General features: G+C 39.1%; 2 long non-coding RNA genes across 2 annotated transcripts in view; one reads left to right on the top strand and one right to left on the bottom strand.

The window, feature by feature from the left end:
• The window catches only part of LOC139761237 (uncharacterized), a 581,791-nt gene that overhangs the window by 367,757 nt on the left and 195,857 nt on the right, over positions 1-18,177 (top strand). The window lies entirely within an intron of this gene.
• LOC139761232 (uncharacterized) lies at positions 8,363-17,319 on the bottom strand. The gene is made up of 2 exons (XR_011715482.1): positions 17,182-17,319; positions 8,363-8,617 (listed from the first exon to the last, which is right to left on the bottom strand). It is a non-coding gene; the product is annotated as an uncharacterized lncRNA (long non-coding RNA).

Below are 18,177 nucleotides of genomic sequence, written 5' to 3'. Positions count from 1 at the left end.
CCTCTCTTTTCTCCTTCACTAATAAACTTACTTCTTCATCCCACCACTCACTACCCTATCTAATCATCCCACCTCCCACGCTTCTCATGCCACAAGCATCTTTTGCGCAAGCCATCACTGCTTTCCTAAATACATTCCATTCCTCCCCCACTCCCCTTACCTCCTTTGTTCTCACCTTTTTCCATTCTCTGCTCAGTCTCTCCTGTTACTTCATCACATAAGTCTCTTTTCCAAGCTCACTTACCCTCACCACTCTCTTCACCCCAACATTCTCTCTCTTCTCTGAAAACCCCTAGAAATCTTCACTTTCGCCTCCACAAGATAATGATCAGACATCCCTCCAGTTGCACCTCTCAGCATATTAACATCCAAAAGTCAATCTTTCGCGCTCCTATCAATTAACACGTAATCCAACGCTCTCTGGCCATCTATCCTACTTACATACGTATAATTATGTATATCTCGCTTTTTAAACCAGGTATTCCTAATCACCAGTCCTTTTTCAGCACATAAATCTACAAGATCTTCACCATTTCCATTTACAACACTGAACACCAATGTATACCAATTATTCCCTCAACTGCCACATTACTCACATTTCCATTCAAATCACCCATCACTATAACCCGGTCTCGTGCATCAAAACCACTAACACACTCATTCAGCTGCTCCCAATACACTTGCCTCTCATGATCTTTCTTCTCATGCCCTGGTACATATGCACCAATAATCACCCATCTCTCTCCATCAACATTCAGTTTTACCCATATTAATCTAGAATTTACTTTCTTACACTCTATCACATACTCCCACAACTCCTGTTTCAGGAGTAGTGCTACTCCTTCCCTTGCTTTTGTCCTCTCACTAACCCCTGACTTTACTCCCAAGACATTCCCAAACCACTCTTCCCCTTTACCCTTGAGCTTCGTTTCACTCAGAGCCAAAACATCCAGGTTCCTTTCCTCAAACATACTACCTATCTCTCCTTTTTTCTCATCTTGGTTACATCCACACACATTTAGACACCCTAATCTGAGCCTTCGAGGAGGATGAGCACTCCCCTCGTGACTCCTTCTTCTGTTTTAGAAAGTCAAAATACAAGGAGGGGAGGGTTTCTGGCCTCCCGCTCCAGACACCGTGCACACGAAGAGATTCTAGGACCTTCGCCCCGGCAAGGATGCAACATACCCACACCCCTGGAGAATACAGGAAACAGCACACTTGGGGGATCCAAGACCTCCACAAACGCGGATGATTCAGGAGAAATGGTGGCACCTACTGCTGCTATTCTATAGTAATAGTGTGTAGCAGACAATCACTGTCAAGGAAGATACTGCTGCCTGAGTTTCAATCAGGATAGTGGCGAGGGCGCAGTGAACCAGCACTCTATTTTTTTCCCCTCACCTCAACCACATATTAGTTGCCGGCATTCAATCCTAATCCTATATCCTCTTTTTGTCATGCAACACACACACATGTATATACATACATGTCCACACACGCATATATACATATCTATATATCTCAACGTATACACACACACACACACACACATATATATATATACATATATATATATATATATATATATATATATATATATATATATATATATATATATATATATATATATATATATATATATATATATATATATATATATATATGTATATATATATATATTTTTGTCGCTGTCTCCCGCGTTTGCGACGTAGCGCAAAGGAAACAGACGAAAGAAATGGCCCAACCCACCCCCATACACATGTATATACATACGCCCACACACGCAAATATACATACCTACAGAGCTTTCCATGGTTTACCCCAGACGCTTCACATGCCCTGATTCAATCCACTGACAGCAAGTCAACCCCGGTATACCAGATCGCTCCAATTCACTCTATTCCTTGCCCTCCTTTCACCCTCCTGCATGTTCAGGCCCCGATCACACAAAATCGTTTCCTCTCCATCTTTCCACCTCCAATTTGGGCTCCCACTTCTCCTCGTTCCCTCCACCTCCGAAACATATATCCTCTTGGTCAATCTTTCCTCACTCATTCTCTCCATGTGCCTAAACCATTTCAAAACGCCCTCTTCTACTCTCTCAACCACGCTCTTTTTATTTCCACACATCTCTCTTACCCTTACGTTACTTACTCGATCCAACCAACTCACACCACACATTGTCCTCAAACATCTCATTTCCAGCACATCCATCCTCCTGCGCACAACTCTATCCATAGCCCACGCCTCGCAACCATACAACATTGTTGTAGCCACTATTCCTTCAAACATACCCATTTTTGCTTTCCGAGATAATGTTCTCGACTTCTACACATTCTTCAAGGCACCCAGGATTTTCGCCCCCTCCCCCACCCTATGATCCACTTCCGCTTCCATGGTTCCATCCGCTGCCAGATCCACTCCCAGATATCTAAAACACTTTACTTCCTCCAGTTTTCCTCCAAGCAAACTTACCTCCCAATTGACTTGACCCTCAACCCTACTGTACCTAATTACCTTGCTCTTATTCACATTTACTCTTAACTTTCTTCTTTCACAAACTTTATTTATTTATTTTGCTTTGTCGCTGTCTCCCGCGTTTGCGAGGTAGCGCAAGGAAACAGACGAAAGGAATGGCCCAACCCACCCCCATACACATTTATATACACACACGTTCACACACGCAAATATACATACCTATACATCTCAATGTACACATATATATACACACACAGACACATACATATATACCCATGCACACAATTCACACTGTCTGCCTTTATTCATTCTCATCGCCACCTCGCCACACATGGAATACCATCCCCCTCCCCCCTCATGTGTGCGAGGTAGGGCTAGGAAAAGACTACAAAGGGCTCATTCGTTCACACTCAGTCTCTAGCTGTCATGCAATAATGCCCGAAACCACAGCTCCATTTCCACATCCAGGCCCCACACAACTTTCCATGGTTTACCCCAGACGCTTCACATGCCCTGATTCAATCCACTGACAGCAGGTAAACCCCGGTATACCACATCGATCCAATTCACTCTATTCCTTGACCGCCTTTCACCCTCCTGCATGTTCAGGCCCCGATCACTCAAAATCTTTTTCACTCCATCTTTCCACCTCCAATTTGGTCTCCCACTTCTCCTCGTTCCCTCCACCTCCGACATATATATCCTCTTGGTCAATCTTTCCTCGTTCATTCTCTCCACGTGTCCAAGCCATTTCAAAACACCCTCTTCTGCTCTCTCAACCACGCTCTTTTTATTTCCACACATTTCTCTTACCCTTACATTACTTACTCGATCAAACCACCTCACACCACATATTGTCCTCAAACATCTCATTTCCAGCACATCCACCCTCCTGCGCACAACTCTATCCATAGCCCACGCCTCGCAACCATACAACATTGTTGGAACCACTATTCCTTCAAACATACCCATTTTTGTTTTCCGAGATAATGTTCTCGACTTCCAAAAATTCTTCAAGGCTCCCAGAATTTTCGCCTCCTCCCCCACCCTATGATTCACTTCCGCTTCCATGGTTCCATCCGCTGCCAGATCCACTCCCAGATATCTAAAACACTTTACTTCCTCCAGTTTTTCTCCATTCAAAATTACCTCCCAATTGACTTGACCCTCAAACCTACTGTACCTAATAACCTTGCTCTTATTCACATTTACTCTTAACTTTCTTCTTTCACACACTTTACCAAACTCAGTCACCAGCTTCTGCAGTTTCTTACATGAATCAGCCACCAGCGCTGTATCATCAGCGAGCAACAACTGACTCACTTCCCAAGCTCTCTCATCCACAACAGACTTCATACTTGCCCCCCTTTCCAAAACACTTGCATTCACCTCCCTGACAACCCCATCCATAAACAAATTAAACAACCATGGAGACATCACACACCCCTGCCGCAAACCTACATTCACTGAGAACCAATCACTTTCTTCTCTTCCTACACGTACACATGCCTTACATCCTCGATAAGAACTTTTCACTGCTTCTAACAACTTGCCTCACACACCATATATTCTTAATACCTTCCACAGAGCATCTCTATCAACTCTATCATATGCCTTCTCCAGATCCATAAATGCTACATACACATCCATTCGCTTTTCTAAGTATTTCTCACATACATTCTTCAAAGCAAACTCCTGATCCACACATCTTCTACCAATTCTGAAACCACACTGCTCTTCCCCAATCTGATGCTCTGTACATGCCTTCACCCTCTCAATCAATATCCTCCCATGTAATTTACCAGGAATACTCAACAAACTTATACCTCGGTAATATGAGCACTCACTCTTATCCCCTTTGCCTTTCTACAATGGCACTATGGAAGCCTTCAGCCAATCCTCAGGCATTTCACCATGAATCATACATACATTGAATAACCTTACCAACCAGTCAACAATACAGTCAACCTCTTTTTTGATAAATTCCACTGCAATACAATCCAAACCTGCTGCCTTGCCGGCTATCATCTTCCGCAAAGCTTTTACTACCTCTTCTCTGTGTACCAAATCATTTTCCCTAACCCTCTCACTTTGCACACCACCTCGACCAAAACACCCTATATCTGCCACTCTATCATCAAACACATTCAACAAACCTTCAGAATACTCCCTCCATCTCCTTCTCACATCACCACTATTTGTTATCACCTCCTCCTTTTCGCCCTTCACTGAAGTTCCCATTTGCTCCCTTGTCTTACGCACTTTATTTACCTCCTTCCAAAACATCTTTTTATTTTCCCTAAAATTTAAGGATACTCTCACCCCAACTCTCATTTGCCTTCTTTTTCACCTCTTGCACCTTTCTCCTGACCTCTTGCCTCTTTCTTTTATACATCTCCAACTCATTTGCATTTTTTCCCTGCAAAAGTCGTCCAAATGCCTCTCTTTTCTCCTTCACTAATAAACTTACTTCTTCATCCCACCACTCACTACCCTATCTAATCATCCCACCTCCCACGCTTCTCATGCCACAAGCATCTTTTGCGCAAGCCATCACTGCTTTCCTAAATACATTCCATTCCTCCCCACTCCCCTTACCTCCTTTGTTCTCACCTTTTTCCATTCTGTGCTCAGTCTCTCCTGTTACTTCATCACATAAGTCTCTTTTCCAAGCTCACTTACCCTCACCACTCTCTTCACCCCAACATTCTCTCTTCTTCTCTGAAACCCCTAGAAATCTTCACTTTCGCCTCCACAAGATAATGATCAGACATCCCTCCAGTTGCACCTCTCAGCACATTAACATCCAAAAGCCACTCTTTCGCGCTCCTATCAATTAACACGTAATCCAACGCTCTCTGGCCATCTCTCCTACTTACATACGTATAATTATGTATATCTCGCTTTTTAAACCAGGTATTCCTAATCACCAGTCCTTTTTCAGCACATAAATCTACAAGCTCTTCACCATTTCCATTTACAACACTGAACACCAATGTATACCAATTATTTCCTCAACTGCCACATTACTCACCTTTCCATTCAAATCACCCATCACTATAACCCGATCTTGTGCATCAAAACCACTAACACACTCATTCAGCTTCTCCCAATACACTTGCCTCTCATGATCTTTGTTCTCATGCCCTGGTACATATGCACAAATAATCACCCATCTCTCTCCATCAACTTTCAGTTTTACCCATATTAATCTAGAATTTACTTTCTTACACTCTATCACATACTCCGACAACTCCTGTTTCAGGAGTAGTGCTACTCCTTCCCTTGCTCTTGTCCTCTCACTAACCCCTGACTTTACTCCCAAGACATTCCCAAACCACTCTTCCCCTTTACCCTTGAGCTTCGTTTCACTCAGAGCCAAAACATCCAGGTTCTTTTCCTCAAACATACTACCTATCTCTCCTTTTTTCTCATCTTGGTTACATCCACACACATTTAGACACCCCAATCTGAGCCTTCGAGGAGGATGAGCATTCCCCTCGTGACTCCTTCTTCTGTTTCCCCTTTTAGAAAGTCAAAATACGAGGAGGGGAGGGTTTCTGGCCTCCCGCTCCGGTCCCCTTTAGTCGCCTTCTACGACACGTGAGGAATGCGCTGGAAATATTCTCTCTCCCCTATCCCCAAGTATATATATATATATATATATATATATATATATATATATATATATATATATATATATATATATATATATATATATATATATATATGTATATATATCCCTGGTAATAGGGGAGAAAGAATACTTCCCACGTATTCCCTGCGTGTCGTAGAAGGCGACTAAAAGGGAAGTGAGCGGGAGGCTGGAAATCCTCCCCTCTCGTTTTTTTTTTTTTTTTCGAGGAGAAGTGGGAGACCAAATTGGAGGTGGAAAGATGGAGTGAAAAAGATTTTGAGCGATCGGGGCGTAAAGATGGAGGAGGATGAAAGGCGTGCACGGAATAGAGTGAATTGGTATGATGTGGTATACCGGGGTCGACGTGCTGTCAATGGATTGAACCAGGGCATGTGAAACGTCTGGGGTGAACCATGGAAAGTTCTGTGGGGTCTGGATGTGGAAAGGGAGCTGTGTTTTCAGTGCATTATTACATGATAGCTAGAGACTTAGTGTGAACGAATGGGGCCTTTGTTGTCTTTTCCTAGCGCTACCTCGCACACATGAGGGGGTGGGGGTTGTTATTCCATGTGTGGTGGGGTGGCGATAGGAATAAATAAAGGCAGACAGTATGAATTGTGTACATGTGTATATATGTATATGTCTGTGTGTGTATATCTATGTGTACTTTGAGATGTATAGGTATGTATATTTGTGTGTGTGGACTTGTAAGCCACGGTCACTAAGCGTTTTATGTCTCTATAATATTTTGCTTTTTTTTTCTCTATCTCCATTCCTCACATATTTCATCTATTTTCTGTATTTGATTTTGTTTATGACGTTTGTAGATCTAGAGCAGTTCAACTTTTGTAACAGAAGGATCGTGATCAATATTAGTTTCCTCTAACCACTGAATTAGTTGTTACTTTTTTGTAGCCGATTGTTGGAACTTTGTTTGATATTTTAGAATGATATGGAGCATTATCCTTAATGATAAGTGACTGGAAGTGTGTTCCCTTTAGGTGATTTTGTTTTTTTTTCCTTCCCGTAACGTTTCACAAGCAGCGAGTTTCATTCATTCTATTTTTTGAGTAGATTCTGGTCTTCAAATTTTTTTTGATAATTACATGTTTCTTCACATGTTTAGCGCAGTTTTCCCAACTTGTGTTAGAATATGTGAAAATTTACAAATGGAGTAACGTGCATCCGAGAACAAGCTTGGGTCGTTGACTTGGGAGGTTATTGTTATCTAATCTACACTTACCAACACATTACTTCATAATCCTTTTACTCATTAGCATTACCAATTGATTTATCATGTATCTGAGGGAGAAACTGGAGTGAATAAATAAGTTTCTATTCAAAATATCTGATAAACATTTGAAATACAGCTATGTTACTTGGACATGTTTCATTTAGCCAATCATCACCAACGTATCAAGTGCATCTTCGCCTAGATAAAACATATAAGCTAAGTATAGGTGTTTTAGGGGTCCTCCATGTATCCTTGCATGTATCCTGGATCTTCTATGTGTTTATGTAATCTTGATCCTCCAGGTGTGTGGGGTTCTTTATCCTCCATGCTTGGGAGGTCCTGGATCCTCCAAGTGTGTGGGATTCATGGACACTTCTGGTATATGGAGGCCCTAGAACCCCTAGATGTGTTGGGATTCTGGATCTCCAGGCATGAATGGGTCTTAGACGATCCATTTGTCTGCTTGGGTGCTAGATCTTCCAGGTGTGGAGATCATCGTCCCTACAGGTGTTTAGAAGCACAAGGTCCTCCATGTGTGTATGGGATCTATGCCATTTACATGTGTTTTCTCATCACCCAGGTGTTTGGGATTCCTTTATAATAAAGGTGTGTGAAAGCTCTGGATTCTCCAGGTGCACTGGAGTTCCAACCCATCCATATGTGCTGGATGTTATATCCTGAAGATGCTTGGCATTGTTGATCCTCCATGTGAGGGGGCTCAGGATTCTCAAAGTGTGTGGTGGCCCTAGATTCTAAACCTGTATCTTCAAGGTGTTTGTGGGTTCAGTATTCATAAGGTGTGTGGTGTTTTGGATCTCCAGGTGTGTGGCAGCATTTGATTATCCAGATATGTGGAAGCTTGAATTCTCCAGGTGTATGAGAACCCTAAGTTCTCCAGGTGTGTGGTGGTTCTGTGTCCTCCAGGTGTGTAGGATTCCTGGATCCTCCAGATGTTAGATATTCATGATTGTGTTTCCTCATCGCAGGTCATGGGTAATAAAAAACTGAGACATTTTTCTGTGGATTTTATTAATTTGTTTGATCTCTTCAGTTGCTCAGGAGGTCAGGCTGCAACTCCTACAAGCCGACCCCCTAAGAAATTCAACAGATTGTTCCCGACGTCAGTCAGGAAGTCCTGTATGTTGAACCTGCTGCTCAGCTGGTCAGGTTAGGCCAGATACCCTTCAGCAGATGAGACGGTGAAACCTGTTTCCTCAAAACTCAGTAGCACAATAGGCCAGTCCTCTCTATTACTCTCGAAAAGTCTGTAGGACATAACTTAGTTAATCAGATATTCACTGTTTCAGTTACGTTCATTACTAAGGGCTGCTGACAAGAAACATGTTTAGAGACTGTCGACACGTACAGTGATAAGAAAAGGAACTCTTAACATCTGTCCTGTTCAGGGAATGTTGATATGTGTCATGTTCATAGAATGCTGTCGTATACCATGTTAAAAGACTGCAGACATGTATCATTTTTAGGGACTGTTGACATGTGTCATGTTCAAATACTGTTGCCTTATATTATGTTAAAGGACCCGAGACATGTGTCATTTCCACATACACACACACGTACACACACACACACACACACACACACACACACACACACACACACACAGACACGCACATACACAAACACACCCACACACTCTCACATATACACACACACACAGACAGACACACACACAAACAGACACACACACACACACACACACACACACACACACACACACACACACACACGCACACACATATACTTTTTATAAACATTTCTAATGATAAGAGAAGTGATAGACTAAAGATAATATATGATGATAATAATGATAATAGCAATAGTAATAATACTGGTAATGATAATGATAACAATAGTGATAATAATAACAAAAATAGTAATAATGATAATAATAATGATAATAATAACAGTGATAATGATAATGATGATGATGATAATAGTAATAACAATAATAATAATGATGATAATGATAATAATAATAATAATAATAATAATAATAATAATAATAATAATAATAATGATAATAATAATAATAATAATGATAATAAAAATAATAATAATAATAGTAATGATAATAATAATAATGATAATAATAATGATAATAATGATGATAGCAATAATGATAATAATAATAATTAAGGTAATAATGATAATAATAATGATGATAATAATGATAATATTAGTAATAATAATAATGATAGTAATAATAATAATCTTTTTATTCTCCCTAAAATTTAATGATACTCTCATTAAATTTTAGGGAGAATAAAAAGATGTTCTGGAAGGAGGTAAATAAAGTGCGTAAGACAAGGGAGCAAATGGGAACTTCAGTGAAGGGCGCAAATGGGGAGGTGAAAACAAGTAGTGGTGATGTGAGAAGGAGATGGAGTGAGTATTTTGAAGGTTTGTTGAATGTGTTTGATGATAGAGTGGCAGATATAGGGTGTTTTGGTCGAGGTGGTGTGCAAAGTGAGAGGGTTAGGGAAAATGATTTGGTAAACAGAGAAGAGGTAGTGAAAGCTTTGCGGAAGATGAAAGCCGGCAAGGCAGCAGGTTTGGATGGTATTGCAGTGGAATTTATTAAAAAAGGGGGTGACTGTATTGTTGACTGGTTGGTAAGGTTATTTAATGTATGTATGACTCATGGTGAGGTGCCTGAGGATTGGCGGAATGCGTGCATAGTGCCATTGTACAAAGGCAAAGGGGATAAGAGTGAGTGCTCAAATTACAGAGGTATAAGTTTGTTGAGTATTCCTGGTAAATTATATGGGAGGGTATTGATTGAGAGGGTGAAGGCATGTACAGAGCATCAGATTGGGGAAGAGCAGTGTGGTTTCAGAAGTGGTAGAGGATGTGTGGATCAGGTGTTTGCTTTGAAGAATGTATGTGAGAAATACTTAGAAAAGCAAATGGATTTGTATGTAGCATTTATGGATCTGGAGAAGGCATATGATAGAGTTGATAGAGATGCTCTGTGGAAGGTATTAAGAATATATGGTGTGGGAGGAAAGTTGTTAGAAGCAGTGAAAAGTTTTTATCGAGGATGTAAGGCATGTGTACGTGTAGGAAGAGAGGAAAGTGATTGGTTCTCAGTGAATGTAGGTTTGCGGCAGGGGTGTGTGATGTCTCCATGGTTGTTTAATTTGTTTATGGATGGGGTTGTTAGGGAGGTAAATGCAAGAGTTTTGGAAAGAGGGGCAAGTATGAAGTCTGTTGGGGATGAGAGAGCCTGGGAAGTGAGTCAGTTGTTGTTCGCTGATGATACAGCGCTGGTGGCTGATTCATGTGAGAAACTGCAGAAGCTGGTGACTGAGTTTGGAAAAGTGTGTGGAAGAAGAAAGTTAAGAGTAAATGTGAATAAGAGCAAGGTTATTAGGTACAGTAGGGTTGTGGGTCAAGTCAATTGGGAGGTGAGTTTGAATGGAGAAAAACTGGAGGAAGTGAAGTGTTTTAGATATCTGGGAGTGGATCTGGCAGCGGATGGAACCATGGAAGCGGAAGTGGATCATAGGGTGGGGGAGGGGGCGAAAATCCTGGGGGCCTTGAAGAATGTGTGGAAGTCGAGAACATTATCTCGGAAAGCAAAAATGGGTATGTTTGAAGGAATAGTGGTTCCAACAATGTTGTATGGTTGCGAGGCGTGGGCTATGGATAGAGTTGTGCGCAGGAGGATGGATGTGCTGGAAATGAGATGTTTGAGGACAATGTGTGGTGTGAGGTGGTTTGATCGAGTGAGTAACGTAAGGGTAAGAGAGATGTGTGGTAATAAAAAGAGCGTGGTTGAGAGAGCAGAAGAGGGTGTTTTGAAGTGGTTTGGGCACATGGAGAGGATGAGTGAGGAGAGATTGACCAAGAAGATATATGTGTCGGAGGTGGAGGGAACAAGGAGAAGAGGGAGACCAAATTGGAGGTGGAAGGATGGAGTGAAAAGGATTTTGTGTGATCGGGGCCTGAACATGCAGGAGGGTGAAAGGAGGGCAAGGAATAGAGTGAATTGGAGCGATCTGGTATACCGGGGTTGACGTGCTGTCAGTGGATTGAATCGGGGCATGTGAAGCGTCTGGGGTAAACCATGGAAAGCTGTGTAGGTATGTATATTTGCGTGTGTGGACGTATGTATATACATGTGTATGGGGGGGGGGGTTGGGCCATTTCTTTCGTCTGTTTCCTTGCGCTACCTCGCAAACGCGGGAGACAGCGACAAAGTATAATAAAAATAAAAAAAAATAATAATAATGATAACAATAATGATAACAACAACAACAATAATAATAATAATAATAATAATAATAATAATAATAATAATAATAATAATAACAATATTAATAATAATAATAATGGTATTTTTTTTATTTTGCTTTGTCGCTGTCTCCCGCGTTAGCGAGGTAGCGCAAGGAAACAGGCGAAAGAATGGCCGAACCCACCCACATACACATGTATATACATACACGTCCACACATGCAAATATAGATTCCTATACATCTCAATGTACACATATATATACACACACAGACATATATATATATACACATGTACAGAATTCATACTGTCTCCCTTTATTTATTCCCATCACCATCCCGCCAAACATGGAATAACAGCCCCCTCCCCCCTAATGTGCGCGAGGTAGCGCTAGGAAAAGACAACAAAAGCCCCATTCGTTCACACTCATTTTCTAGCTGTCATGTAATAATGCACCGAAACCACAGCTCCCTTTCCACATCCAGGCCCAACACAACTTTCCATGGTTTACCCCAGACGCTTCACACGGCCTGGTTCAATCCATTGACAGCACGTCGACCCCGATATACCACATCGTTCATATTAACTCTATTCCTTGCTCGCCTTTCACCCTCCTGCATGTTCAGGCCCCGGCAACTCAAAATCTTTATCACTCCACCTTTCCACAGCCAATTTAGTCTTCCACTTCTCCTCGTTCCCTCCACCTCTGACACATATATCCTCTTGGTCAATCTTTCCTCGCTCATTATCTCCATGTGACCAAACAATTTCAAAACACCCTCTTCTGCTCTCTCAAACACATTCTTTTTATTTCCACACATCTCTCTTACCCTTACATTACCTACTCGATGAAACTACCTCACACCACATATTGTCCTCAAGCATCTCATTTCCAGCACATCCACCCTCCTGCGCACAACTCTATCCATAGCCACTCCTCGCAAACATATATCTTTGTTGGAATCACTATTCCTTCAAACATACCCATTTTTGCATTCCGAGATAATGTTCTCGACTTCCAAACATTCTTCACGGCTCCCAGAATTTTCGCCCCCTCCCCCACCCTATGATTCACTTCCTCTTCCATGGTTCCATCCGCTGGCAGATCCACTCCCAGATATCTAAAACACTTTACTTCCTCCAGTTTTTCTCCATTCAAACTTAACTCCCAATTGACTTGACCCTCAACCCTACTGTAACTAATAACCTTGCTCTTATTCATATTCTTTCACACACTTTAAAAAACTCAGTCACCAGCTTCTGCAGTTTCTCACATGAATCAGCCACCAGCTCTGTATCATCAGCGAACAACAACTGACTCACTTCTCAAGCTCTCTCATCCACAACACACTGCATGCTTGCCCCTCTTCCCAAAACTCTTGCATTCATCTCCCTAACAACCCCATCCATAAACAAATTAAACAACCAGGGAGACATCACACACCCCTGCCGCAAACCTACATTCACTGAGAACCAATCACTTTCCTCTCTTCCTACACGTACACATGCCTTACATCCTCGATAAAAACTTTTCACTGCTTCTATCAACTTGACTCCCACACCATATATTCTTAACTCCTTCCACAGAACATCTCTATGAACTCTATCATATGCCTTCTCCACATCCGTAAATGCTACATACAAATCCATTTACTTTTCTAAGTATTTCTCACATACATTCTTTAAAGCAAACACTTGATCCACACGTCCTCTACCACTTCTGAAACCACACTCCTCTTCCCCAATCTGATGCTCTGTACATGCCTTCACCATCTCAATCAATACCCTCCCATATAATTTCCCAGGAATGTTCAATAAACTTATACCTCTGTAATATGAGCACTCGCTCTTATCCCCTTTGCCTTTGTACAATGGCACTATGCAAGCATTCGCCAATCCTCAGGCACCTCACCATGAATCATACATACATTAAATAACCTTACCAACCAGTCAACATTACAGTCACCCCTTTTTTAATAAATTCCACTGCAATACCATCCAAACCTGCCGCCTTGAAGGCTTTCATCTTCCGCAAAGCTTTTACTACCTCTTCTCTGTTTACCAAATCATTTTCCCTAACCCTCTCACTTTGCACACCGAAAAAACCACCCTATATCTGCCACTTTATCATCAAACACATTCAACAAACCTTCAAAATACTCACCTCATCTTCTTCTCACATAACCACTACTTGTTATCATCTCCCCATTAGCCCTCTTCACTGAAATTCCCATTTGCTCCCTTGTCTTACACACTTTATTTACCTCCTTCCAAAACATCTTTTTATTCTCCCTAAAATTAAATGATACTCTCTCACCCCAACTCTCATTTGCCCTCTTTGTCACCTCTTCCACCTTTCGCTTGACCTTTTGCCTCTTTCTTTTATACATCTCCCTCTCATTTGCATTTTTTCTCTGCAAAAATCGTCCAAATGCCTCTCTTTTCTCTTTCACTAATAATCCTACTTCTTCATCCCAGCACTCACTACCTTTTCTAATCAATCCACCTCCCACGCTTCTCAAGCCACAAGCATCTTTTGCGCAAGCCATCACTGCTTCCCTAAATATATCCCATTCCTCCCCCACTCCCCTTACCTCCTTTGTTCTCATATTTTTCCATTCTATGTTCTGTCTCTGCTGGTACTTCCTCACACAAGTCTCCTTTGCAAGCTCACTTACTCTCACCACTCTCTTCACTCCAACATTCTCTCTCCTTTTCTGACAAAACGTACAAATCTTCAACTTTGCCTCCACAAGATAATGATCAGACATCCCTCCAGTTGCACCTCTCAACACATTAGCTTCCAAAAGTCTCTTATTCGCGCGCCTCCCAATTAACAAGTAATCCAATAACGCTCTCTGGCCATCTCTCCTACTTACATACGTATACTTATGTATATCTCGCTTTCTAAACCAGGTATTCCCAATCACCAGTCCCTTTTCAGCACATAAATCTACAAACTCTTCACCATTTCCATTTACAACACTGAACACCCCATGTATACCAATTATTCCCTCAACTGTCACATTACTCACCTTTGCATTCAAATCACCCATCACTATAACCCGGTCTTGTGCATCAAAACCACTAACACACTCATTCAGCTGCTCCCAAAACACTTGCCTCTCATGATCTTTCTTCTCATGCACAGGTGCATATGCACCAATAATCACCCATCTCTCTCCATCAACTTTCAGTTTTACCCATATCAATCTAAAATTTACTTTCTTACATTCTACCACATTCTCCGACAACTCCTGTTTCAGGAGTAGTGCTACTCCTTCCCTTGCTCGTATCCTCTCACTAACCCCTGACTTTACTCCCAAGACATTCCCAAACCACTCTACCCCTTTACCCTTGAGCTTCGTTTCACTCAGAGCCAAAACATCCAGGTTCCTTTCCTCAAACATAGTACCTATCTCTCCTTTTTTCTCATCTTGGTTACATCGACACACATTTAGACACCCTAATCTAAGCCTTCGAGGAGGATGAGTACTCCCCGCTTGACTCCTTCTTGTGTTTCCCCTTTTAGAAAGTTAAGATACCAGGAGGGGAGGGTTTCTGGCCCCTGCTCCCGTCACCTTTAGTCGCCTTCCACGACACGTGAGGAATGCGTGGGAAGTATTCTTTCTCCTCTATCCCCAGGGATGAATAATGATAATAATAATAATAATGATAATAAAATAATCATAATAATAATGATAATAATAATAATAATAATAATAATAATAATAATAATAATAATAATAATAATGATAATAATAGTAATGATGATAATAATAATAATAATAATAATAATAATAATAATAATGATAATAATAATAACTATAATAATAATAATAATAATAATAATAATGATAATAATAATAATAATGATAATAATAATAACAATAATGATAATAATGTTAGTAACATTATTGATGAAAATAATATTAATCATAGTAACAATACTAATGATGATAAAAATAATGGTAATGATAATAATATTAATAGCAATAATATCAATAATGATAATGATAATAAGCACAATGATAAGATAATGATATTGATAATAATATCAATAGCAATAATATCAATATTAATATTAATAATAATGATAAGGATAACAATACTATAACGATAATAATGATAATGATGATAATAATAATAATGATAATAATAATAATAATAATAATAATAATAATAATAATAATAATAATAATAATAATAATAATAATAATGATAATAATAATAATGGTAATCATAATGAGAAATTAATACTGATAATGATTAATATAATGATAATAATAATAATAATAATAATAATAATAATAATAATAATAATAATAATAATAATAAAAATAATAATAACAATAATAGTAATGATAATAATAATAATAATGATAATAATAATAATAATAATAATAATAATAATAATAATAATAATAAGAGAGGAAAGTGATTGGATCTCAGTGAATGTAGGTTTGCGGCAGGGGTGTGTGATGTCTCCATGGTTGTTTAATTTGTTTATGGATGGGGTTGTTAGGGAGGTAAATGCAAGAGTTTTGGAAAGAGGGGCAAGTTTGAAGTCTGTTGGGGATGAGAGAGCTTGGGAACTGAGTCAGTTGGGAGACAGCGACAAAGTATAATAAAATATAAAATAATAATAATAATAATAATAATAATAATGATAATAATAGTAATAATAATGATGATAATAAAAATGATACTTATACAATAATAATGATAATAATAATACTAGTAATAATAATAATAATGATAATAATGATAATGATGATAATAGTAATGATAATAATAGTAATGATAATAACAATAATGACGATGATAATGCTAATGATAAAAATAATAATAATAATAATAATAATAATAATAATAATAATAATAATAATAATAATAATAATGATAATAATAATAATAATAATAATAATAATAATAGTAATGATAATAATAATAATAATAATAATAATAATAATAATAATAATAATAATAATAATAATAATAATAATAATGATAATAATAATAATAATTTTAAAATAATAATGACAATAATGATGATAAAATCAGGATTATCGAGAAAAAGATACTAATAATGATTAATGATTATCATCCCTGTAGACTGGGGAGAAATTAAACTGGCCAAGTATTCCCAGCGTGTCGTAGAAGGCGACCAAGGGGAGCGGAAGCGTGTTGTTGGAAATCCTCTCGTTCTATATTAGTTTCCAAAAGAAGGAACACAGCAAGGAGCCTAGTGAGGAATTTTCCCTATAAGGCTCTGTCATCTGTTCTTGACGATACCTCGCTCACGCGGATATTAAGACGAACATGTATGGAAAAAATATTAGCTAAAAGTGCGTCACAATATGTGTAAGCACGTCTATTTCCAGACAAAACTACTTTCTAATTATGTCCCCAGCTGGATGTATTTGATTATGTTTGGAATCTCTTTATTTTTTTTATCCCTTAAACATGGTGAGAGAGACAGGCTTAATGATAGATATCTATGTATTGTATTATGACTTGTTCAATGATTTCTCACCTTTACTAAATCAGAGAAATGAGAAAGTTAACTTACCTGAATTGAAGGTCAGAATATGTCGTATTATCATCAAGTCTCAATGTTCGTTGAGGTGCGGTGAAGTTGTCTTCAATCTCAGTGAAGTTGTTGTTGTCTAATTGCCACTGTACTCTAAGATGTGCATACTCGTCCTTTGACACCTAAAATACATGCTCCTGTTACTTCCTGGACTTGAATCATTTATACAATTAGAATCAACCTTCCTGTAATTTTGCTTTCTTCTGTACAATTACCTAAATTATTTCCTTCTGTCCATAAGTTCAAACCAACTACAAAATGACTCATTACATTGCATATTGTCTCCATCTTAGCAAATATATGTCGGGGGATACGTGTGTTGTTGTAGGAATACTCATAGAGTCAAATAACTTAACTTTGTGTGTCAACCTGATTGGTAATAATACTTTGCACCTCACTCATCCACTTATAAACACATTGTCCCAGACACTTTCTCTTTCTAAGGAGCATGTCCTGGAAAATTCTGCTTTCTGAATACCATATCCCAGAATCTACTACTTTCTAAAGAACTTGTCCCAGACATACCACTTTCTAAAATCCTTGTCCATGATACTTCATCTTTCAAAAGACCCTATTCCAGACGCTTCTAGTTTTTGCACCGATTACCAAAAGAGAAATTCCACTTTCTAAAGACTTTACAGCAAACACTTCTATTTTTACAGATCTCATCCCAAACACCTTTTACGTTCTAAGAACCTTCCCCCAAACGTCCACTTTTTCGAGACTTTTTCACAAACATTTCTACTTTCTAAAGACTTTATCCCAGACACCTTTTCTTTCGAAAGACCTTTATCCCAAACACTTGCACTGTTTAAGAGCCTCATTCCAAACACATCTATGCTCTGTAAAACTTATATCAAGCAGTCCTAGAGTCTAGAGATTTCGTCTCACAATTTTAGATATACCACGTTTCTCGTCACTCGATGATTTGCTTTAAAACTTTTAAACACTGTAAGAAAATAAGCAAGCATTTGA

This window comes from Panulirus ornatus, chromosome 39 (assembly GCF_036320965.1).
Source record: "Panulirus ornatus isolate Po-2019 chromosome 39, ASM3632096v1, whole genome shotgun sequence".
In the NCBI taxonomy this organism is placed as follows: domain Eukaryota; kingdom Metazoa; phylum Arthropoda; class Malacostraca; order Decapoda; family Palinuridae; genus Panulirus; species Panulirus ornatus.
This window is presented reverse-complemented; position numbering and strand designations above follow the sequence as displayed.